General features: G+C 42.8%; 2 long non-coding RNA genes across 2 annotated transcripts; both read right to left on the minus strand.

Annotated features, from left to right (window-relative positions):
• Positions 1–366: 366 nt before the first annotated feature.
• LOC138740281 (uncharacterized) lies at positions 367–1,238 on the minus strand. Its single transcript, XR_011342808.1, has 3 exons — positions 1,198–1,238; positions 827–997; positions 367–527 (listed from the first exon to the last, which is right to left on the minus strand). It is a non-coding gene; the product is annotated as an uncharacterized lncRNA (long non-coding RNA).
• Positions 1,239–9,567: 8,329 nt separating this feature from the next.
• Positions 9,568–25,505, minus strand: LOC138740306 (uncharacterized). Its single transcript, XR_011342825.1, has 2 exons — positions 25,352–25,505; positions 9,568–10,429 (listed from the first exon to the last, which is right to left on the minus strand). It is a non-coding gene; the product is annotated as an uncharacterized lncRNA (long non-coding RNA).
• Between the last annotated feature and the right edge of the window lie 990 nt (positions 25,506–26,495).

Here is a 26,495-nt window from a genome sequence, read left to right on the forward strand (position 1 = left end):
TGGTCCTATTCAGTCAATTGCAAATGAGCTCACTACAGTAAAAGTCCTAAAATCTGGATTGCTCGAGGATTGGGTTGGTATGGATTTTCTAAATTCTCAGGGAGTATTTTTAAAATTCAAATTTAAGGAGTAATAAAGAAGAGATGAACAGGTAAATGTTGATATTTATTCATTAGCAAATGCAGCATGCTTCATTTATCAAAACGAACAATTTTAAAGTAAACACGACAAAAATGTAAATAAATTTTTTCACTACAAAAAAAGAACATGTAATGCTGGAAATGATTAAAAAAATGAACATCATAAAAGAAAAAATACAGTGTACAAATTAATTTCTTTGTGTTAAGATTACCTGCATTAAGTGTGGTCACTTGTTGCCGTTGTGCATCTGCGGCGCTTACGCATGCTCACCCACACACGAAAGCCCGCTAAATTAAAAATTTTGAAAGTTTTCGTAAAGTTCAGATTCTCGAGTAGTCCAAATTTATGGCATCCGGATTTTTGAACTTCTGCTGCATTATTTATCACTGTTTAGTAAAAAGCATTTTTATTTGAATCAGAAATGACAACAAGGGGAGACATTCCAAATGGTTAGAGAAATTGAAACCCATTGTCACAGAGCACAGCTTTCAGAAAGTTCTTAAGTGATCATTTGCCATTTTAACTTCTGAAGGATAGTAGTAATGGAGTAAATGGTAGTACTTTATTGAAAGAGCACATGAGCAGACAAAAAAAGGAATGCAATTATGGTGTGGCAAGCTATCAAAAATACACCCATTACGAAGGAAGCAAGGGCCAGCAGCAGAATATTTTTCATATTACTTACTTTTGTCTGCTCTAGCTTTCAGTGCCCAGCAGGGAGACAAGATGTCACATCAATATATGTGAGATAAATGAGCCCTCGTGGGGTATTGCAGTCAGCTGAGTTGGATCCAATTGTAGTGAGCATATGAAGTAGAGACTGTGGCAAATTAATCACTTGATTTTTTTGGTTATTCTGCAAATAAAGCAAGTCTTAAGTACAGGTAACTAATGTAAAGTGAAACAGTAAGATATATGTCTCCAGAGATAATGCTCAAATTTCACAGAGTTTTTAATAATACCAAGCACATTCGGGCTGACCATAATGAAGCATTGTAATAGCACTGCAACTTCATTTTGTGCCCAAGCAGTAAAATATGGAAAGTGGTGACTCACTGTTCTCTTCCATCAGCTTTGCTACAACAGGGGCCTCACCAACAAATTCAGAGCTGCAATACAAGCAAGGGTGTGAATCTAGTTGGTTGCCTATTGGTTACTCAGTAAACTCATCTGAAAAACTGACTGTGTATCTGTTCAAGGGCAAATCAATTTTCAACAATCTATATTCTTGTCAAACAGTGATTCCGACACTGAAAATGAACTTCTAAATTTACTGCTATAAAGTTTAATAAATCATTGACATTTTTACATTTCTTTGCACACTTTCTGTTTCTTTCATCACATTCTCTTTTTTCCACATTTTCCTTTTCTTTCCATTTTACTTTTGGAACATGACTTTACACTGAAATAAATATTCTAAGTGATCCCTCCAGACTGAAGAGAGATCCTGAAATGGGTACAGGAATGTAATGATAAAGACAATACTTAACTGTGCTGCAAGTCAGATACCAGCTGTGAGCAAACTGCTCCATACATAATTGCTGCATTCAGCCATTTGTCTGCCCATTAGTAGGATTGATGCTGAAACAAGCCATGAAAGACCTCAAAAATGAAGACGCTGTTTACATCCGGTACCGCACGGATGGCAGTCTCTTCAATCTGAGGCGCCTGCGAGCTCACACCAAGACACAAGAGCAACTTGTCCGTGAACTACTCTTTGCAGATGATGCTGCTTTAGTTGCCCATTCAGAGCCAGCTCTTCAGCTCTTGACGTCCTGTTTTGCAGAAACTGCCAAAATGTTTGGCCTGGAAGTCAGCCTGAAGAAAACGGAGGTCCTCCATCAGCCAGCTCCCCACCATGACTACCAGCCTCCCCACATCTCCATCGAGCACACAAAACTCAAAACGGTCAACCAGTTTACCTAGCTCGGCTGCACCATTTCATCAGATGCAAGGATCGACAACGAGATAGACAACAGACTCGCCAAGGCAAATAGTGCCTTTGGAAGAGTACACAAAAGAGTCTGGAAAAACAACCAACTGAAAAACCTCACAAAGATTAGCGTATACAGAGCCGTTGTCATACCCACACTCCTGTTCGGCTCCGAATCATGGGTCCTCTACCGGCATCACCTACGGCTCCTAGAACGCTTCCACCAGCGTTGTCTCCGCTCCATCCTCAACATTCATTGGAGCGACTTCATCCCTAACATCGAAGTACTCGAGATGGCAGAGACCGACAGCATAAAATCCACGCTGCTGAAGATCAAACTGCGTTGGGTAGGTCACGTCTCCAGAATGGAGGACCATCACCTTCCCAAGATCGCATTATATGGCAAGCTCTCCACTGGCCACCATGACAGAGGTGCACCAAAGAAGAGGTATAAGGACTGCCTAAAGAAATCTCTTCGTGCCTGCCACATTGACCACCACCAGTGGGCTGATATCGCCTCAAACCGTGCATCTTGGCGCCTCACAGTTCGGCGGGCAGCAACCTCCTTTGAAGAAGACCACAGAGCCCACCTCACTGACAAAAGACAAAGGAGGAAAAACCCAACACCCAACCCCAACCAACCAATTTTCCCTTGCAACCGCTGCAACCGTGTCTGCCTGTCCCCCATCGGACTTGTCAACGACAAACAAGGCTGCAGCTGACGTGGACATTACCCCTCCATAAATCTTCATCCGTGAAGCCAAGCCAAAGAAGAGGAGGAGTAGGATTGGCTTTCTGCATTCTTAAAGGGGAAGTGCATTGTGTTTTCTGGTGGCACTGAGATTCTTCCAAATATGATGCTAAAGAAGTGGCATGGCTAGTATAGTGGCTACCACAATACTATGACAGCACCAGCGACTTGTGTACGAATCTAGCGCTATCTGTCAAGAGTTGTACATTTTCCACGTGCCTGACGTGATCATTACCCCTCCATAAATCTTCGTCCGCGAAGCCAAGCCAAAGAAGAGTGTGTTCCCTCATGAGCTCTGGTTTCCTTCCACATTCCAAAGATGTATAAGGGTAGTAGGTTCATTGGTCACATGGGTGGAGCAGGCTCATGTGCAGGCTAGGCCTGTTACTGTGCTGCATCTCTAAATTTAAAAAAATATTAAAAGGCATTTGGGATAGAGACCACTGTTCCTTTTGAAAGTTGTACTGGAGACCAGTGAAAGAAGCAGGAAGAAGGAACTTTTTTTTCTTTATGCTCGGAGGAGCTGCAGACTTCTCAGATAAGGTGTTGGCAGCAGGATCTCCAATTCAACCTGTGGCTCCTGATAGACTTTCACAGTGAGCATGAGAATGCCTTCCAGGCTCATATTATAGGTCCTGCCATGAGAGAGAATGGCTGGTCACTTTTTGATGAATTACTGTGTCTGAAATACTGCCAGGGTAGTGACTTCCAGTGCAATGAATAACCAGCGACAGTTGCCAACACGTTGATCTGCTGTGGATAGCACAGGTTGGCTTGAGCTACGAAACAGGCAAACCAAAAATGTTTTAATGTATCAAGGTACAAGAACTGCACTAATTCAACTCAACTCAACCTCCAGTTCTCTGCCTGCAATAAACCTATTGTTTTTTTAAATTTTATTTTTCATTTGCATCAATATGTACATATAAATTCTTCATCGTATAACAATACAATGTAATAAAAATGTCACAAAATTATATCTAAATTTTTGTTTTTATCCCCCAAAGAAAAAGAAAAAGAGAGAAAAAAGAGTACATGTCTAAATTTATTGTCATTCATTATTTTTATATTCCTAACATATTATTCTATCCTGTACATATTAATTGGGAGGAGCGGGTGTTACAGATGATGTGGATGGACTCTTATTAATGAAATCCATATATGGTTTCCAAATCATATAAAAATTCTCAGGGTGACTCCTTAAATTATAAGTAATCTTTTCCAATGGTATACAGTTTTGAATTTCCGTATGCTATTTATCCAAACTTATAAAATTATCTGACTTCCTGTTACTGCCATAGTGTTACTGCCATGGCTATTGCTACACTCAAAAAAATTTCATTGATATTTGTCTAACTTCAATTTAGTATCAATGTTAAATAAATCATCAAGCAAAAATATTCTGGGATCATTTGGTATCTGTATCTTCATAATTTGTCCAAATAATATATTCAAATCTTCCCAAATGTTTCCCATTTTTTTTCACAAAACTAAACTGCATGTAATAAGGTTCCTGTTTCTTTGTTACATCTGAAACATTTGTCAGAAAAATTTGAATTGAATCGATGTAACTTATACGGAGTATAGTAAAATTCGTATAAAAAGTTATATTGGACCATTTGATATATAACATTAAATGGGTTAGTTACACTCTCCTGGCACAATCTTGACCAGGCCTTATCATGAATTTGTATATTTAAATCTTTTTCCCATCTTGTTTTTTAACTTAAATAGTTTTTTTTTTGCATTGTGTCTTGTAATTGTATATACATAGTAGTTATAAATTTCTCAATAAATTTATGAATTATTAAATACTCAAATGGCCTCTAAAATTTGCACCTAATTTCTTTTTTTAAAATATGATTTAAGTTGATATATAGTTGTATTTGATATAATGTATTTCTCTTTCATTTGTTCAAAATTCAAGAAACAATTTTTTTTTATCCTCTTTATCCCATTATTGTGCCAGACATCAAAGAAAAGATTATTTAAAGTAAAAAGAATAAGTAGATTCTGCTTTAACATCATCTTAGCTATATGAACCTATTGTTGACGAAGTAGAACAATAGACAAAAGTAATAGAGAAACTCAGCAGGTCACACAGCATCTGTCAGAACCAACATTTTGAGTATGAGATTAAAAAAAAAACAAGCAGGCACTTGAATGAAAAGGTGGAGGGAGGAGAGGAAAGAAGAAGGGGCAGGGGGTGGAGCACAGGCCAAGGGTGGATATGGGTGGTAGGGCAGGAGACAAAAGCTGTGAAGTGATGGAGAGGGTGTAACTGCCTGAATGGAGAAGGAAGGAGCTGGGGAGCAAAAGGAAAGGAAAAGAGATAGGAAAATTGAGAGAGAAGCGGTGGGGCTTAATGGAAGCTGGAGTGTCTGGGTGAGAACATGGTCATAGAGCTTGAGAACAGCAGAGATTGCAGATAGGAAACAGTGAGAGAGAGAATAGAATTGCTTTCATTTAGGAAATGGCTAATAAGATCCCACAGAACAAACGATGCACTGTCACTCCCAGATGGCTACTGTTGGAGAGGATGGATCTGATGATGGAAAGTCAAGGTTTGATTTTGCTGCTGGTAGGTGGTGGTGGTGGGGGGTGGGGGTTGTTACTACTGGTGTCAATATCTTGAAGTAACTGCATCAAGGGAGGTTTGTGCAGAACTATCCTTTTTCTTGTCATAAATGGCCTTGTAGCAGCTGAGGACCTCAGTAACTTCTTGGTGAACTTTGTTGAATCTCTCTGTTTCAGAATCTTGCTCATTGCCTAGGTAATGTTGTTTGCTGTAAACCCCTGAAAAGTAGGGGTGAATTGGGGGGCATACTTCATCCACACTCCTTTCATATTTGACTGTTTAACTTCATCCCAAGAGTCAGCAATATTTTTGACACCTCATAGATGTTATAATTCCTCCAGAACTCCCTTAAGCCCATCACATCATCTTGGATAGCTCTCAGTGCATGAGAGAAGGCCCACCATAAATAATAGGCCTTAAAGAAGTCTATGACACTTTGATCCACTGGCTGAAGTAGCAATGTGGTGTGGGGAGGGGATTAAAAATACAAATTTCATTTTGGGGTGAAGGTTATCTACAGTGCTTGGATGTCCAGGTGCACTGTCAAGCACAAGGAGAACATAGAAAGGAATTTTCTTGGCAAAGCAATAACGTTCATCAGCAGGGACAAAATGGTTCAAGAACCAATCTTCAAAGATAGCAATTGTAACCCAAGCCTTTGCATTTGCCTTCCAAATAAAAGGAAGAGATGCCTTAATGATATGACAAAGTGCCCTGGGATTTAGGGGGAAATACAAAAGCCAAGACTTGAGCTTGAAATCTCCAGATGCATTACACTCTATGCTATAACATTAGCCTATCCTTCAATGCCTTATGCCTTGGTGCATTTTTTTTTTCTCTTTCAAAATGTAGGTCCTCCCAGGCTTTTTGTTTTCAAAAATAAGTCAGTCTCAATAGCATTGAATATTTGGTATTGCAAATAAACTTTCTTCTCAGTAATTTCTTTCAACGTTTGAGGAAAATTACTTGCCACACTTATATTGGCACTTGCTGTTTCACCTTGTACTTTAATGTAAATCTGCTCTCACGTTGAAATGATTGAACCAACCCCTATTCGCAACAAATTCTTCACAATCACCTTCACTTGATGCCTTTCCTTGCACTAAAGTAAGTCTAATAGGCATATCACCCCGACTTGATCATCTAACCAAATTATCAATAGTATTTCCATTTTAATAATTAAACTACTGTGTTGCTTAGTAATAATTGTAGCTTTCATGAGGATAGGGCCTTTCACATGCTCCATTATTCTCTCTTTATTCCATAAAATTCCTCCAATCGTTGTCTGACTTGATGGTGTTTTCTGATCGCTATATTATTTCCACTTTATTTTCAATTGTGATTGTTTTCCTTTCCTTTTCTTTGATGAATCACCAGCCCTTGCATTGGATTTACGTTTTGGAAGCATGGTTACTCTGTCATTTTGTGTGTATAGTACAGTACAGGAGTTTTAGGCCTTTCCCCCAGTAGATATTGTACAATACAAATACAGTACAGGTTCAGGTGTACAGTACGGCATTAGGATTTTTGCCACATGATACCTGGAGGTGGAATCAGCTGCAAAGAAGCATCTACTCATTTCTGGCTGCCTTTAACTCAAGGAGGCAGTAAAGAGTCACCAGAATGTTGGTTTAAGAGTCACTTTTAAAACAGACAAAATACAGGTAAGAGTACTGTACATGTGTGATGTTTGAATCGGTTCCTCAAATTTCAAATGTTTCTGTGCTTGCAAAATGCGGTACACTACTCTCCGGCAATGCTGGGTGACAGCAGCATCACACAAATGTATCGTACAGCATACTCTGGAGATCCTGACTCAACCACACTCAAAATGGAAATTCACAGCATTCTACTTCAGGTTGTCATGTAGGTTTGTAAGTATGAATTGTTCATAAATTGGGCATTTTCAACCTGGGGATTGCCTATATATTCTCAAACATGGGCATTATCTCTTTTCTCTTGTCCGTATAATTACACACAGAGATATGTCTCCCTATTTTCATCCTGTTGAATCATCATACCATCTCCTCCTATCACTGTTCCTAGCCAATGCACTAACATGGCCCTTGCACATGTTAGTACTATGGTGCATCCACAAACAGGCAAGATTTTACAGCTATGGGGATCAGGATTTGTACTAGCGTATCACTCAAGGGTCCTAAATGGTCAGTGAGCCAACCTGAGAATGGTTGTCCTGCACTTTTTGATGTGCTAATTGCATCTCTAATTGTTTCCATGCCACTGACGATATTTGTCATGTTATTCCCTATGTCCAGGATCAATGTCACAGATGTATTACTTGTAAAGTTTAGTGAAAAGCAAAGTCCGTCCTGCTTTGCCAGAATATAGTCTCAGGCTTCAAAGCCTGTGACTTTTCTAAATAGCTGTTAAAATTTGGAATCCTTTCATGGTCTGATTTGCAAATGCTGACATGGTGCCGGTTATGTTATCTACATAATCAGCTAAAAAAAGTTACTTCATATCAAGGAAACAAACTGCTACCCCATTTTTCTCCAAGTGAAATCTTCCAAAGGAATGCTTCCATGTTGCGGAATTGAGCAATTTCCCTCTTTTTATGTGACAACACAGGCACAGATTTGTCCTCCATCTATGTGATGAGTGCAAACCTTACATCCATCACCATAAAATCCATCAGTGCACAACATCCTGACCAATTTGTTGGCAGGAACCAGTAAGCCTGCCCGCAGCATAGCCAGAATCCTGATCCATCAACTGGCATTCCCCAACTAAGAAGTATACCACCGGATATGTTTGTTTCACTGATACCTTCTCCTCTCCTAAATAATATCTATGGCCTCCCTCACCTTTGTGTTGCTTCCTATTTCAAAGAACCTGTGCTTGCATGTGGATAGACCCATATGTTGTCCACTGTCATTATTACATATACAATGGGGTTGTTCATTGAGAGCCCACTCTTCAAAGTGTTTGGCTGGTACACTTTTCTCATTATCATTAGGTTTAGTCATGGGCGAGGTTTTAGTGCAGACTGTATAGATACATGCAGTCACATTTTCAGTACCATAATACATTGCCCTCCCCAGGATGCTCTTAAATTGTTCAATAGCATTGGCACCTGGCCGCCTGATACACTTTCAATAGCTCCAAAAGACTGAAGTTACGAGATGACTGGCTTTTATTACCATAAGACTGTTCCTGTTGCTGGCTGAATTCCAGGATTCTCAATGAAGGAGCTACTTGGGCATAATCACCTTTATTGGGGAATTCCAGGGAGGAGGCGAGCCAGCCATACACAGAGATACAATGCCAATGTCATAAGAGCATCACTGTGGCATCATCATATTCAACCCTGCTTTTAAAATAAAGTCCAGCGGGGTGGAATGGGTTCAGTGGCCATCACAAATTTGGCCAGTATGCTAGTCTTCTGTGTAACAGGTTATGTTATATTTTATATTGTATATAGATATGCTTTAAAGTAGATAAATTGTGGGGGTGGGGGGGGTGGGGTGGGAGAGGGTTTTGTTAGGTCACAACAATTATACAAACACTTCACAACATAGATCTCATTTAAAATGCCAAAGTTCTGCTCAAGCCAGACAGTTCAGGCTCCGAGTGCCTTTGCAAAAACTTTGAAGAATGCCTATAGAGACTTCACAAGTAAGTGTTAATTGGACATGCTGTGGAGTAATGGATTATTATTTTGGAAAGCAACAGTCTGATCAGACACCTTCTACACAGGCAACCTGAATAAGGTTATCTGCATAGACCTCAGCAGTAACGGCCCTGCAGCCAGAGGCTAGCCCAAGATCACACAGGACCCAAAAGTATTTCTCAAAGGGCTCACCAGCTTGTTGCTTGTGAGTGGCCAGGAGATGTCTGGCGTAGACTGCATTCATCCTGGGCCTGTACTGGCTTTGGAACTTGTTCATGGCATCCTCGTACGTTGTGCAGCCCCAGATCATGGTATAGGTGCAGTGGCCGACCTGCGATCGTAGCAGGTGTAGCTTGTTGTCATCTGATCCCATAATTTGAATGAATGTGTGCACAAAGTCATTAGAGCTCAAATCAGTCTATGGCTTTGGGCGAATGTGGATCACTTGTCCGGCCTCAGCAACTTGTCCATTGCGGTAAAATGAATTATGGTAATAAAATTGATACACTATCAATAACTCCAAAAGCCTGAAGTTACTAGACGATAGGCTTTATTAACATAAGACTAGAGACGTGTTCCTGTTGCATGTCTGATTCCAGGATTCGTACTGAAGGAGGGACTTGGGTATAATCGCCTTTATTGGAGAATTCCAGGGGGTGGAGTTACAGGGAGGAGGCGGACCAGCCATACACCGAGATACAGTACAAATGGGATAACACCATCACTGTAGTATCACCACACCGCCAAGTTAGAGGGGTGAAATTTACACCTCGGGTTTTACAAAAGATATACATAATGGCGAATATAAAAGCTGTGCTTAGGCGCTTGAAGTGGTAGTGCCCAAATGCAGCTATGGGTGTTTTACTTTATTCTGGGGCCCTTAGTTTCAGTTTAAATATGGATTTTCAATGTTTTAGGTTCCGGTAAATCAGAAATGTTGCCACTTGGTGGGAACCAATAGTTCGCTTTTTATCCCCTCCATATATCTCCACCAACTATTCTCACAAACTTCCTCTCTTAACAAGGAGATTTCATCTTCTGCATTAAACCCCATGGAATACCATTCTATCCCTATTTTCTGACTTGGGCTCCACACTACCATTCTATACCCAATAAGAGCAAAAAGCAAAATTCACAAATTCATTTCTGCAGTGATATTGTTCATGCAGTCATTGCCTTCTTTCTTCTCCTTTGGTTCCCTGGCAGGTGGGAATCTCAGGCAGTGGTTGAGATGCATCGATGGTCCTGTCTCTTTTACCCTGACCACAATGGGTATTGACAAGATCACCTGGAATGGTCTGACATGCCTCGGCTGTTTCTTCTTCCTTTTAAATTTCTTCATGTACACCTAATCTCAAGTGTTCACCTGCAGCTCAGTATCTTCTACTGGGGGTCCTGGTGGGAACAAACAGATCTGACAGTCAAAGTTAGTCCATTTAAGTACTTTGGAAGTTAGTCTTTTAACATTCTTAAACTAATCTCACTGATGCCAGGCTTGGTCATTGGCACTGACCATTCCAGTAACCATCTCATGTGGAGTTAAATGAGCACATCCAATTCTATTGTTTCTCAAGGCCATTAGTGCTAACGGTAAGCACTGTGCCCAATTTAATTCAGTCTGCCTTCAGATTTTTGTAAGTTTAGCTTTCAAGCTATCATTACATCTCTTTTCCATGCAGCTGATTGTGGGTGATACACACAAGAGAATTTCCATCTACTTCCCATCACTTTTACAATGTGTCTGCATGTTCATTCGCAAAATGAGGCTCATTATCCCTACTCGAAGTCTGATACACTCCAAACCTTGGAAATTTTTCTTTTGCAATTTCTCTTGCTACTGTTTAAGCATCTGCATGTGTGGTGGGAAGTGCTTTGACCCACCTCGAGAATCTGTCAATGATAACTAGGCAGTAGCGTTTTCATCCTGCGTGGTTGACTATATCTACATAGTCCATTACTAGTGTGGTGATACCACCACTATACTGGCTGCACTCCCACCAGCCTCCTGCAGGGGGCAACCACTGTAACTGCAGGTAGGCAACCTGGGAGGCTGGCCCCACTGTTGGCCGTCAATCACTGGCCTGTATAAAGACTCAAGCTGGCCCCTTCCCGGAGCAATAAGACACGTGGAGCCAACAAAGATACTAGGACTGGTGCACAAGTTTAAGCTAATTAAAGCCTGTTGTAAATTTTGTGGACTTTGCATCAGAATAATTTGCACAGCAGCGCTTACAATTTAATTAGTTTAAAATTAAAAGGTCCATGGAGAAGTTTCTTACCATCGAGAGGCTGAATATCGACCCTCAGCACCTGGATGCTCCAGCCTACTTCAAGATCTGGAAGCATGTGATTGAGGCAATCATCCACACACAGGCTGAGGTCATCAACACTAATCAGAGGAGACTTTGCACCAAATTGGGTCCGCGCGCTTTCCAGGCTATCTAAGACTGCGCAGATTTTGAATCAACAGTGACCATCCTGGAAGCCATGTACCGGCCACTGATGAACATACTCTACTCCTGGTACCTACTCAGCATCAGGCTACAGCAGGCAGGTGAGATGGCAGATGCTTACCTGGTGACACTGCGAAAACTAGCACTGCCATCAACGATCGAAGCTGGGGTGATTGTGGGGAGGTGGAGCAACTTGCCCGAGATGCCTCCTTACAAGGGTTGCAGTCGAGGATGACTCAACAAAGACTCTTGAAGGGGAATAATGCCTCCCTTACCAGGATCAAGGTCCTGGACCTTCACCAGTGTGTCATCCAAACAACTTCAGATGCTGCATGACACCCTGTGCCTCCAGGGCATCACGTGCCTGCACCACTTCAGTAAATCCCGGAACCTTCCCTTCACCGTCCAAGAAGTCTGGACCATGACTAAGTCCTGCAGGGTCTGTGCAGAGTGCAAACCATGTTTCTTCCACCCGACACAGGCCCATGCAATGAAGGCTACTCAGCCCTTTGAATGACTCAGCGTCAACTTCAAGTGATCACTGCCTTCCACGAATAAGAACATCAATTTCCTCATACTACCATTTTTCCTTCACCATTCCTTGCCTTGACACTTCCATCATCTCCATTATCAAGGGACAGACGCAGGTAATCACTATGTTCGAATACCCGACATTCATCCACAGCTTCTTGAGTGAGGAGCTACACCAGTATTTAATGGTGCGAGGCATCACAGCTAGTCACATGACTAGCTACAATCCTAGGGGCAATGGGCAAGTGGAGTATGAAAACGGGGTAATCAGGAAGGCAGTCCTTCTAACCGTGAGGTCAAAAGGCTGGTCCATCAACTATTAGCAAGAGGCCCTCCCCGAGGCACTCCACACAATACGGTCGCTCTTGTGCACGACTACTAATCAGATCCCTCATTCACTCATTTTATCCATTCCTAGGAAATCAGCAAGTGGTGTCTCCCTGCCAGCATGGCAAACATCTCCAGGACCAGTACTCCTCTGCAAACACATGAGGACACCCAAATCTGACCCCTGGTTGAAACCCAAATTACATCTACATCAGGTACCCCAATGGACATGAGAACACTGTCTCGACCAGGGACCTAGCACCAGCAGGGACCCAGCCCTCTCATCCCAGGCACCCCTGGCCCATCCAGGATACACCAGGAGCCGACACCCTCTCTTTACCTCTCCCAAGGGCCCCATCCCTTGCAGATCAGCCCAACACCTACACCCCTTCTCTGCCAGATAATATCCCGCCCACACCACCAGCCGCCCTGGCCACCTGGGCCTCAGCCGAACCTCAGGAAGCCCTGCCCCTACTGACTATTGACCAGGAGCCTGTCCTGCAATGGTCCCAGGCACAGTTGACTGGTGGACAGCCTGAACTTGTAGATACTACCTGATACTGAGGACATCCCCACCCCCCCACACCACTGAGGATTCATTTTAAGAAGGGGGTGAATGTGGTGATACAACCACTACACTGGCCACACTCCTTGCAGCCTAGTGCAGGGGCAACCATTGTACTTGCTGGTAGGCAACTGGAAGGCTGGCCCCACTTGCCAGCTGTCAATCACCGGCCCATATAAAGACTTGAGCCGGCCCCTTCGGGGACAGTCAGGCACATAGAGCCAGCAAAGATACTAAGATTGGTGTACTTTTAAGCCTGTTGTACAGTCTGTGGACTTGGCGTCAGAATCACTTGCACAGCAGCGCTCACAACTAGGTGAGTAAATGGATCCACTGGTGGTGGTAGAGAGCTTGGTGTGGTAGGAATTCCTTTTTTTTTCCTGTCAAATTTGGCATCTTGAGATTGTGTTGTTCCATTTCAGTATAAACCAACCAATGGGTCCAAATTTTATTCGCTATCTTTCCCCTTACTGAGTGCCTCACTCCATGAGCTACTCTGCAAATTTCCTGTATTAACGAGCTCAGTGCCACAATGTTTCCTTGTATAATTTGCCCCCACATCCCTACTAATTTGTCCAAGGTGCACCCTTTGTGTTCCAATCTTGTTTCTCACCAATGGTTGTGGCCTGTTGTGCTTCAATCAAATCCTGCAGGGGAACCTCTTTACTCCTACCAACACTGCTTGATTTGCCTGGGGCCAGTACTCCTACCAGTTATCAAATCTCTCAGTTGCAGAGGTACCTCTTTACTCCTACCAACACTGCTTGATTTATCTGGGGCCAGTATGCCTACCAGTTATCTAATCACTCAGCTGGCTTTGTCACCATGGTCATTACTAATGGGCACTAGATCCAGTGCCTCGCCTGCACTGCACATTTTACCTGTCAGTTTGGATGGTAATTTCAAGGCCTCAAGCAATACTTTAAGTTCATGCACATATTCTAGCAGGGTTTCCTCCTTCAGTGAGGTGCCCTCTCCTAACCCAAATCTTACCACAGTTATAAACTACCCCCAGGTGTACACAGAATTGGTATGGGTATTGGCTACTTGCCCTTTACACAGTCTTCAAGCTTTTGCCAATGTTTAAGGTTCAGCTTGTTTAACATTGTTCCCAGAATTTTTTTGGTTCTTCTTCAGCCATCCATTAATCCCAGGTGTTTGTTCAATTCTTCTTCTTTCTTTGGCTTGGCTTCGCGGACGAAGATTTATGGAGGGGGTAAATGTCCACGTCAGCTGCAGGCTCGTTTGTGGCTGACAAGTCCGATGCGGGACAGGCAGACACGGTTGCAGCGGTCATCTCTGGTATTTCTCACCCCTGTCATGAGAAAGTTAGTCTGGGAGAGTAAGCCCACTCAGGGACTAGCCAAGGTGGAGATCTCAAAAATGGATTCTCCCCAGTTTCTGCATGTGATGTTGACTGCAAAGAATAGGAGGGTGGGTGAAAGGAGAGTTAGACAGCATCCCAAACAGGTGAGTCTTATTGAATTTGGGAAAGCCCCTTCAGAAACAGCGAGTGTAGTATCATCTCCGGCACCCAGCTCACCTGTCTGTTAGATGCGTACCAGTAGAGATGGTTACCTCAAATTCAGATTTATTGTCAGTGTACATACGTGACATTACCTACAACCCTGAGATTCTCTTTCCTGCTGGAAAATACCTTGAGGAGTAGTAGCCACCGCCACTGCTCTCCATAGCCATCCCATTGATCTCCCTTTGCACTCCCAGTAACTGCCTCCTCTCCTTCATGACTGCCACCTTCCATCTTCTTCTTGGCATTCTCTTACCTGAATCTGCAGCTTGTTGTGCTTGCTGTTCTCGGCTTGCGGTTCAGTGGTGATGATGACACAAATGCATGATGTTCTTTAAGGGAGAGTCCTCTATAATCTGCCCATACTTAATTAACATTACCTTCTTCAAGCAACTTAAAAAAATGTAAAATAACTTTTTTTTTAATAGAGTCAGAACCATAAAATTCCAAACCAAAACCATAAAATCAAACTTACCCATAAATAAGGATTTCCTAAGATTGACGGTAGACCTCAGAATTGGTACAATCGACAGTCTCCATCGGACTGCCGGACCATTAAACAGCTGATGATTAGGCAAGTTCAACAATGTGGGAGTTTTAAACACTCAGTTATTGGGCCATTTAAACTTTGTGGGTGTCGTAGAGAGCAGACACTTAGTACATTTAAACATCATGGGAGTTTTAAGGGGACATCGTATAGACAATTTAAACACTGTAGGAATGACCCACCGGCCATGTAAAGTAGACCCGACCACGTGGCCGCAAAGTGCAGGTCTACAGGTTAAGCTAAGATGCCGGTCCCTGAGGCTTACCCTCCTGACCAATGTACAATCCTTGGAGAACAAATTTGATGAACTCCAAGCCAGACTTCAACATTAAAGAGATATCAGGAAGTGCTGTCTGATGTGCTTTACAAAGACATGGTTAAATGCAGGCACTCAAGACACAGCTCATGGGCTACACCTTCTACTGTGCTGACTGGATAGTGACATCAGGTAAAACAAGGGAAGGCAGCGTTTGTGTTATCATCATTTCATCGTCGTGCACAAACATGACAGTTACGTTCCAGTCCAGCTCCCATATGTGGAACATCTGGCAATCAACTGTCGCCCATTCTACTTGCCAAGGGAGTTCACCACCATCATCTGGTCACAATGTACATTCTGCCCCAGGCTAACATCACACTGGCACTGGAGGGACTGAGCATGGTGATTAACACCCATGAGAGAGCAAATCCTGATGTCTTCCCAATTATTGTAGGGTACTTCAATCAGGACAACCTAAAAAAGTCACTGACAAACTACTAATAGCACATCATATGCAAGATCAGCAGAAATAACACCTTCAACCACTGCTACTCCACCATGAGGAATGCCATACCGCAACTTCATCTGACTGTACTTCTACTTCTAGCATACAACCAGAAACTAAGGCCACACCACCAGCAGCAAAAATGGCAAAAATATGATTGAGGGAGTTGGAAAAGTGTCTGCAGGACCTCTTTGAATCGGTAGATTGGAACATATTCAAGAACTCATCCATAGACTTGAATGAATATGCAACAGGTGCCATTGACATCATCAAGACCTGGCGGAGGAGTGTATGCCCATGTGCAGATACCTGCTGTTCACCAACCAGGAACCTTGAATAAATCAGAGGATTCCCAATTTTCTGAGGCCAAGATCAAGTGCATTTAAGGTTGGTGGGAGGGGCGGTCTAGGCCTTGTAGCCCAGGAACAACTTGTGGAAGGCCATCTCTCAAGCAAAGTGGCCATTCCGGAGGAAGCTAGAGACAGAGACAGATACATGCTAGCTAGGGCAGGGAGTGCAGGACATTACAGCCTACAAAGCAAGAGCGAACACCATAGATAGCTGTGATGTTTCATTACCCGATGAGCTGAATACCTTCTATGCCCACTTTGAGAAGAAGCAAACAGTGCCTACTAGAATCCATAAAAAGGCTGAGGACCCTGTGATATCTGTCTCTGAGGGGCACATCAGAATATCATTCAAGAAGGTGAACCCTCACAAGGAGTTAGACCCTGATGGCATACCTAGCAGGGTACTGGAAATCTGCACTAACCAACTAGCTGGAGAGGTTATGGACATTTTTAACCTCTCATTGCTGCAGTCAGAGGTTCCCACCTGTTACAAAAGGGCATCAATTATCTTGGTGCCCAAGAAGAGTAGAGTGAGCTGCCTCATCAACTACAGCCCAATCGCACTAACTTTGACTGCAATTAAATGCTTTGACAGTATGATCATGGCCAGAATTAATACGTACTTAAGCAAAAGTCTGGACCCACTGCAAGTCGCCTATTGCCACAATCGCTCTACAGCAGACACACTATCACTGGATCTCCACTCAGCTCCGGTTCACCTCGAAAACAGCAACTTATACATTCTGCTGCTCTTCATCAACGACAGCTCAGCCTTCAATACCATTATTCCCTCAGTGCTGGTCAAGAAGATACAAATTTTGGGCCTCTGCAACCCCCTCTGCAACTGGATCTTTGGCTTCCTCATTGGAAGACCACAGTGGGTACAAATTGAAAATAAACTCTTCTCCTTACACACTATCACACAGGCGCACCTCAAGGATGAGTACTTAGCCCACTGCTCTACATGTTATTCATCCATGACTATGTGGACAGGCACAATTCTAATGCTATCTACGAATTTGCCAATGACACAATACTTGTTGGCAGAATCACAAATGGCAATAAGGAAGCATAAAGGAAGAAGATAGGTCAGCTCATTGAGTGGTGTCATGTCAACAACCCCGTGCTCAACATTGGAAAAACCAAGGAGACGATTGTGGACTTCAGGAGAAAGTTAAGAGAACACCACCCAGTCCTTATTGAGGACTCAGTAGTGGAGCAAGTCAAAAACTTCAAATTCTTGGGCATCAACATCCCTGAGGATTTGACCTAGAGCCTCCATATTCATTCAATCACGAAGAAGGCTCGCCACAGCAGCTATACTTTGTGAAATGTTTGAGGAGATTCGGAATTTCACCAAAGACTCTCGAGAACTTCTGCAGGTGTACCGTGGAGATTATTCTGGATGATTGTATCACTGTCTCATAATGGAGGCATCAACTCTCAAGACAATAAAGAAACTCGAGAGGGTTGTTCACTCAGCCTGCGACATCACAGGTGCCAGACTTCTCTCCACTGAGGACATCTACAAGACGTGGTGTCTCAAAAAAGCGGCTTCCATCCTCAAAGATCTCCACCACCCAGGCCATACCGTCTTCACTCTGGTACCATCAGGAAAAAGGTACAGGAGCCTGAAGTCAAGCACTCAGTGGCACAAGGACAGCTTCTTCCCCGTTGCCATCAAATTCCTGAGTAATCAATGAACCAGACACTGCCTTACATTTTCATGCACTATTTAAAAAAATATATTGTTGTGAAGTGGTGTAAATGAATGTTTGCACTATGATACTGATACTTGTTCTGACTTCTCATCAATATTGGAGTTATAATTGTTGAAAAGGTTCTTATTTTATTGCTTCCACACTAAGTGCCCCTCCTCTGGCCAGGGCAAGGCCTTTTGTCTATATTCTCCATTTCATCGTCTACCCTGTAATATGAGTCATATGCTCAGCAGAGATTACCAGTCTTTTGTTCAGTCTACAGCTGCATGCCACTAATGCTGCAGGCTGGCATGCATCTTATTTCATCAGCCCAGACCTATAATGGATTCCGTGAAGCCTTCTGAAGTATCTTCTCCCCTCCCCCCAAAAATTCCCCTCAACCTTATCTTCTTCTATGTTATCTTTTATATCTCCTTTTTTTAAATTTTCTCCTTTCTTCCTCTCTTTTTTTTCTTTTTTTTTTCAGTAGTAGATGCTTTTGGGGAGATCCTCTCTTCGTTCACAGCATTGATGCGTCCCAGGATTAGTCACATTTAAAGCTGTTTCGGTGGCAGGTGCAGCCCACAATTCACCCCTTGGATTGTTTTATAGTCAGGATAATGTGAACTATATTGTAACCGTGTAAGAATACACCCTTCTCACTGCAGTAACTGTAGTGCCCCACTGTGGGACATATGTATATTGCTATATACTGAGAAAACCTTGGACTATTTTAAGATGGAGCATGAACACTAACACTGTAAGAGCCACATCACTCTCAAGTGGTTCATGCAAGGTGAGTGACATTGTATCAATACGCGACCCAGTAGCCTGATGTGAGTAAAGAAATGTGCTGTAAACTTATAAACCTTTCTACTGTTTATTAAGACATCAGAAGACATCAGATGATACAACCTGGACAAAACATGGTGGCAGTGGTGGGATCAATCGAAACCTACACTTTATAGAAGTGAGAAGGAAACAAGGAAAAAGAACCATTATCTGATGGCCAGAGCTGGAGAAGAAAATGGCCATGGCAGCAGCAACATCACCAACAATGTTACACCCAGTCATGGACGGGGAAGCCAACGACATCATAGAGGCATTCAAAATATTAAAGCAGAAGTGCAACCTGGCATTCAAAGGTTTCCTCAAGGGAATCAGACCAGAGGAAAAGGTTAGTTACATCCTTCTTTGGATGGGGGAAAAAGGACTAGACCTGATTAATAGCTGGGAGCTGGCTGAAGAGGATACTAGAAAAATTTTCCTCTCATCTTGAACCGTGATCTAATGATAAAATAAAGCAATATGAGTTCCAGGGATTAAAACAAGAGCCTGACAAGTCAGTAGATAATTTCTTCACAAGACTAAAGAATATTGCTGCGAAATGCAAGTTCAAAGAAATAGAGAGAATAGTAGACCAACTAATTTGGGGAAGCGCTCATCCTGAAGCGCAGAAAGCTCTCATAGGAAAAGACAGCTTGAAACTACCAGATGCCGTAGACACAGTTCGGCCTTTGAGGGCACTAGGAGGCAAATGCAATCCCTCTCCGTGCAGGCCAACATGCAGCACAGAGATAGAAGGGCCGATGCCATAAAGTGCACACAGAGAAAGCCGCAGACATCCGAGAACTGCAGAATATGCGGCAGACTACACCTCATCGATGACTGCAAGAAATGTTCTGCGTATGGTTCGAAGTGCAGGATCTGTGGGAAGGTCATTCACTGGGAAAATATGTGTAGGTTGGCACAAAAAGAGAGAGAAAACAAGAATACAGAAGGAAAGTGCACCATCGAAACAATACTCCTCCATGAGACATCCAAGAAAGGAAACGGAAGAAAAAAGATGAATTGTACACCACGATCCAAGTGTAAAGAAAGATCAGAAACAAACCAACAACATTCAACTTGAAAATAAAGTTGGACACTGTCCTCCCACTCAGACTGTACTGTCAGATGATCCCTTAGAACTTGGTGAACATGTAACCAGAGGAAGGCACACTAGAAGCCGTAAATGTCACGCTCACAGCCTATAGTGGCCCCATAATTAAACAACTAGGAAAAGTCCAAATAAAAGGCAGATGTAAAGGAAAAGGCATCGTATGTACATTCTTTGTGGTTGATGCTGATGGACCAGCAATCCTAGACCTGAATAGTTGTCAGGAATTACAGCTAATCTCTGTAAACAATGAGATCAGGGAGAAGAAAATGTCCAAGAGGATCAATAGTGATATTCTGCTTGAGCAACACCCTCTGATCACAAGCAAGGCCAAGCTCATGGATATGCTCATGCAGATGGGCGCTTCAGAAATTTTGAATACCACATAACTAAAAACCCCAAATGCAAACCAATGATCCATGCTCCACAGAAGGTGCCAAGAGAGCTGAAACAAAGGCTAGAGCAGAAGCTTGAAGAAATCGAAGAAAAACGAGTTATAGTGAAAGTGGTCGAGCCAACTGACTGGGTGAATTCCATTGTAATAAAGGAAAAACCGAATAGCCACCTGAGGATATGTCTGGATCCCAAAGACTTAAACCAAGCAATGAAAAGAGGGCTCTATCCAACACCAACACTGGAAGACATCACTTCTGAACTAGCGGGATCCAAAATCTTTAGCAAACTAGATGCAAAAAAATGGATATTGGATGTGAAGTTGGATGAAGAATCAACCCAGCTCACAACATTCATCCGGTACAAGTTCCTGCGACTACCTTTTGGCCTAAAGGTGATCCACAACATAACATAGATTCCAGCACAGTCAGACCCTTCAGCCCACAGTTTGTGCCAACCCATGCAAACCTACTCAAAAATCAAAACCTTCTCTTCCTCACACCCAAACCCTCTCTTTTTCTTACATCCATGTGTGTGTCTCAAAAGGTCCCTGTTGTATCAGCCACCACTACCTTTGCAGTGGTGGGGGGGGGGGGGGGGGGCGGTGGTTTGGATCAAGCTCAAGACCTGAACCTCGTACACAGTCAAGGACCCTCCAGCACCCTCAGCACCTCCTCGCATCCCAGTTCCAATACCTGATATCACTCCAGCCAATTTGAGCTAGACTCCAGCTGTCCACAGCCCAGCACGTCTTCTAACGGGAGTCTTCATCAGCCCACAGGTTCCTTGCCTCGAGTTGCCAACAGCCCACCACATGCATTGGTCACTCAGCCACAGAGCCCCTTCACAGGTCTGCCACTTGGCCACCATCCCAGCTGGTCATATCCTCTGCTTCTCCCTCTCAGACGGTGCATGATCTTCCTGTCCTCTGATGCCCTGCTTCAGTCCTCTGCTTCCCCAGAGTCTGCAGCACCTCGTGGCTGCTGCCGATTACTAGGGGCCTCCATTTTGGGCACAGACCGCAGTCACAGGCTTTTAACTAAAATGACCATTGGCTACATGATCGGGCCGGTCAAAGCCCATGCAGGTGGCTGGGTGGGTGCTTCTCTGCTCCCTTGATTTCCGTGGATCCACACCAGTGGAACACTGCAACTACAGCAGCTCCAGCAGCACCTCCATCTTCATGCATTAAGCAATGATATGTCCATCTACATGATGCACAATATGGTGGATCAATCACACAGTCTCAAAGGTATTTCCCCAGTTTCAATACCCCCAATTCCTGTAAATCACATGACTCTAGAGAGAAATGAAATTGTCAGAAATGCATTAAGTCAGATTACCATTACCAGGACCACCCACATTCCAGTCTCCTCTGGAATGTCGGGGGTATGGAATTTCAAGCTATTTGCAAATGTCCCAGCATGAGCATTAACCAAGTTGTGTTTATACATTAATATTTTGGTTAATTCGTTAATGTTTTTGATGTATTAATCGACATCATTCTAAACCATAAAGACCCTTACTTCCACAATCGCCAGTATCCAGCACCTATGGGGTTTGGTAGATGCCGTATATGTGAATTTTCCTGTTGCTTGAGACTCACTCTTACAATGCTTAACTAATACACATGTATTATGAATAAACAGTTTAAAAGGTTGATGCATTACTTCAGAGAACATGTATTTTTACGATTTTATAGTTCCATTTAAATTTTTATTTATTCCAATTTATTTATTTATTTATTTCCTTAAATTTTTTTTTGCTGGTTGTTAAAGGTTGACTGTTGCTTGAATTCCAAATAACGGGGATTTTCTGTACTTCGATAAGGCTTATACAGTTAAAGCTTTGACTATGATAGTAACACAAGCCAATTTTATATGAACCCTCCAGACTGATATAAAGAGAAAATGGAACGAGACAGTGAAGACCTATTTTGAAAGTTTGCTTGACCTCAGTGGTGGTTCCAGTCAAGAAATTTAGGTTAGAAAAATAATAGAGTAAAACACAAAAGTTTTCAGATACCACTCAATACAGCAGGTAATGCAGCCTGTATCGGAGGCAAAGATATATCACCAACATGTCAGGCCTGAGCACTTCTTTAAGGTATGAGCTAAGAAATAGACTCACTGTTTATTATGAGGGCCATGGCCGGAGGATGTCAATTAATCTTTTTGAAAATCAGAAGAAACCATAGAAGAGAGGGTCTTTCAAGGATGTTGGTGGTGATAGACCAAGAAAAACGATCGTGAAGAGAGACCCTGAGTTTAGAACTCTTCGAGAAAATTACAACTCTGATCAGAGTGAGTCTGACCTGTTTATCTCACACCGGTTCTATTTAAGACCAAGCTGTGAGTTTTGTGATTGAGTGTAATGAGTGCTAAATTTGAACAATAAAACAAATTTGGAGCTGAGTCACCGCCACAGGATCCCCAGCATCCAATATGCATTTGTTGCCACAATAGTTGAGCTTCAGTGTTCTGAAATAGCAAGTGCTGGCATTCATTGGGTGTAAGGTCATACAAATGGAAACAAGAGGGAAATAGCCTTGCAAATATAACAAGAAAGTTGCAAATCTTAGCCAAGATCAATATTGTCAAGAGACAGCTGAGCAGAAACTCTCATTTACAAACTTAATGCCCACCATTCAGGATATTGTTTTACATTGAAGATTCATCAACTGAATTTACATTCCATGAGATTCCAAATACAAATTTTGAAATTTCAAGTGTGCGAATGTTCACTTTCATGCTAATGTGGGATTCTAGCAAGGGCCCACAACCCTTCCCAACTACAAGATACCCAATATTAGATCAGCTCAAGAGGTTGGAGAAAAAAATATATGTTGGAGATACTCAGCACTTCCAAGTATTTCCTTACATGTATATTTCTTCTGTGTTAAAGACCAAGCTCTCCTTTTTCTCAACTAACAGCATCAGCGGGGAGTAATACATAAAATGGGGATCAACAAATTCTTGAGGATCCCGCCATCCATGTCACGTGATCTTTGATCAACTACCATCAGGAAGGAGGTATAAGAGCTTCAAAATCTGGACCATCAGACTGGGAAATAGCTTCTTATCATAAAGCTATGAGATTGATGAATGGTATCCTGTGGCCTGATAAATGAAACCTAAATTATTCTAAAATATTTATTAATTTACACATATTTATTTAATATTATATTTTCTGTGTTTATGTGATTATTATGAGGGGTCTGTGTGTGTGTGTGTGTGTGTGTGTGTGTGTGTGTGTGTGTGTGTGTGTGTGTGTGTGTGTGTGTGTGTGTGTGTGTGTGTGTGTGTGTGTGTGTGTGTGTGTGTGTGTGTGTGTGTGTGTGTGTGTGCGCGTGTGTGTGAGTGCACGCATGCGCTATGAGAATTACCATCCGACCAATTACACCACTTTCCCACATATGCCTAATTTCTCCTACTGTGTGTGATATTTTCTCGACTGTCAATTGCTCATCTGTTGATGTTAAAAGGCACACACTTCACACTGTTTTTTAGACATAGAGCATAGACATAGTAACAGGCTTTTCCGGCCCCGAGCCTGTGCTGCATATTTACACCCAATTAACCTAAAGGGTGAGAGGAAACTGGAGTGTCTGACATAAATTATGACCCTAACCCTAACTCATTACCATTGTCAATTTGCACTGTCTTGCTGTGGTTGGATGGGTTTTCTCCAGGTGCTTCAGCTTCATCCACATCCCAAAGACATGCCGGCTGCTGGATTAATGGCTGCTGTTAATTGTCTCCCCATCTCCCCCACACCCCCCCCTCCCCACCAGCACTTTCAGTGTAGTTCAGGAAATTAACATGGCGTAGGTGTAGGATTTAGGTGCCACGAGTGCATAATGTTGAAGAACAAAGCATCAATGAAAGCTGTGTGGTTCCTGTCACAACTCATTTGCAAAGATTTTGGCATGTCTTTGCAAGTATCTGCATTCTGTCCATGGATGGCAGCCACAGAACTGCAGTATTAAAAGTTATCATAAGATAAAAGAAAATGCAGAGGAGAAGATGCTCTGTGATCCTCAGCATATTTAGACCCCCCCCCCTCACATAGTTATTTGTCTTGCCTGAGCCCCTTGCTGTGAGTGACCTGACATCACTTTGAGGTGTGGATGATCAGCAAGACAGAGGTCAGCTGGCTGCTCTGATGTTTGTTTTACAGAAAGGCTGCAAACAGGGAAGGCACAGCCAGCAATGAAGTTTCAAATATTATAGATCGATTCATAAGGCCATGGAAACAAGATCTTTGGCTCAGAATTCGTGCTGACTAGCACAAATTTATATTGATCCTGTGTTATAAGACTATAAGAAATAGAAAAAATAGGTTATTCATCAATGAGTCTACACCACCATTTAATTGTGAGCTAATCCATTTTCCCACTTATCACCACTCCCCAGACTTTTCCCCATAAATTTTGATGCCCTGGCTAATCAAAACCTGCCAATCTCTGGCAGCAAGTTTGGCATAATGATTAGTGCAACGACTTTACAGTGCCAGTGATCAGGACTGGACCATGCTGTCTGTCAGGAGTTCATTCTCTCTCTCCGTGTCTTCGTAGGTTTTCTCCAGGAGCTCCGGTTTCCGCCCACAGTTCTAAACGTACCAGGGATGTATGTCAGTGGGGTGTAAATTGGGTGGCATGGACTTGAGGGCTAAAATGGTGTGTTATCATGTTTAGTCTCAATTTAAAATTGAAATTTAAATACTCCCAATGACCTGGCCTCCACAACTGCCTGTGACAACAAATTCCATATATTTACCACACTCTGGCTAAAGAAATCCCTCAACATCTCTGTTCTATGTGGACATCCTTCAATCCTGAAGTTGTGCCCTCTTGTCCTGGACTCTCCCACCATGGAAAACACCTTTTGTACATCCACTCTGTTACTGCCTTTCAACATTTAAAATGTTTCAATGTGATCCCCTTTCATTCTTCTAAATTCCATCAAGTACAGGCCAGGAGCTGGCATATGATAACCCTTTCATTCGCAGAATCATCCTTGTGAACCTCATTTAAGCCCTCTCCATCATCAATATATCCTTTCTCAAATGAAGAGTCCAAAACAACTCACAATACTCCAAGTGAGCTCACCAATGCCTTGTACAGCCTCAAAATCACATCCCTTCTCTTATATTCTATTCCTCTTGAAATGAATGCCAGCATCGCATTTGTCTTCTTCACACCAATTCAACAAAATTTACCTTCAGGCTATCCTGGGTGAGGAATCCTATGTCCCTTTGGATCTGGGTATTTTCAATTTTCTCCCCATTTAAAAAATAGTCTGCCCGCCTATTCTTTCCATCAAAGTGAAAGACTGTCTGACATTTGTATAGGTGCCTAACCTTTTATCCAGGATCATTGGGACCAGACAACTGCCATTGTTTGCAATGTTCCGGATTTTAGAATCAATTTGATTTCTGTCCCTTTAAGCCTGCCTAAGTTGTGCTGCTATCTCCACCTCCCAGCCCCTCTACTGAGTCGCACGGCCATCTCTCTCCTCCCCTCTGAGTCACGCTGTTGTCTCTCTCTCACCCTCGCCTGCCTGCCCAAGTTGCACTGCCATCTCTCTTCCCCCTTGCCCAACCAAATTGCACTGCTGTCCCTCTCCCCCCTCACCCAACCAAGTTGAACTGCCGATTCTCTTCCCCTCACTCAACCGAGTTGTGCTGCACTCTCTCTCTCTCTTTCTCTCTCTCTCTCTCCCTCCCTCCCCCCCCCCCAGCTATACCAGCACCAGGAGAACAGCCCCTTTCTTGGCGCTGATGCTGGTAGAGCGGATTCAGCTGCGTGGGGGATTATGGGAACTGATGATGGCCACTGAGCTGTCGCTAGGCTGACTGAAAGCACCATGACGCTATTGGTGATTAAGAGGCACTTTATAAAGTAGCATGATGCGATGGGATACACAGGAGTTGAGCAAGTGTCACATCGGGTCATGTTTGGTGCCAAAGTCCATCTTTGATGAGCAGATGTAACCTATCGAAAAAAGTGCCGGCTTTTGGAATTCCAGATAAAAGTTAGGCACCTGTATTACATTTTCCACTTCTCTGATCATTCTAATCAATCCAAGTCCTTCTGCAGCCTCCCTGTTTCCTCAACGCTACCTGCTCCTTCACCTACCTTCTATAAACTTGGCACATAGCCATTCATTCCATAATTATATATAATTAATATTTTTCATAAACTGAAATGGCCCCAACACTGTCCCCTGTGGAACACCATTAATAGCTGGCAACCAACTAGAATATGATCCCTGTATTCCAACTGTCTGCCTCCTACTAATCAGCAAATGCTCTACCACACTAGTATTTCTCCTGTTGTGCTATAGGCTGTTTTCTTGTTAAG

The sequence above is a fragment of the Narcine bancroftii genome, chromosome 1, assembly GCF_036971445.1.
Source record: "Narcine bancroftii isolate sNarBan1 chromosome 1, sNarBan1.hap1, whole genome shotgun sequence".
NCBI classification, from domain to species: Eukaryota; Metazoa; Chordata; class Chondrichthyes; order Torpediniformes; family Narcinidae; genus Narcine; species Narcine bancroftii.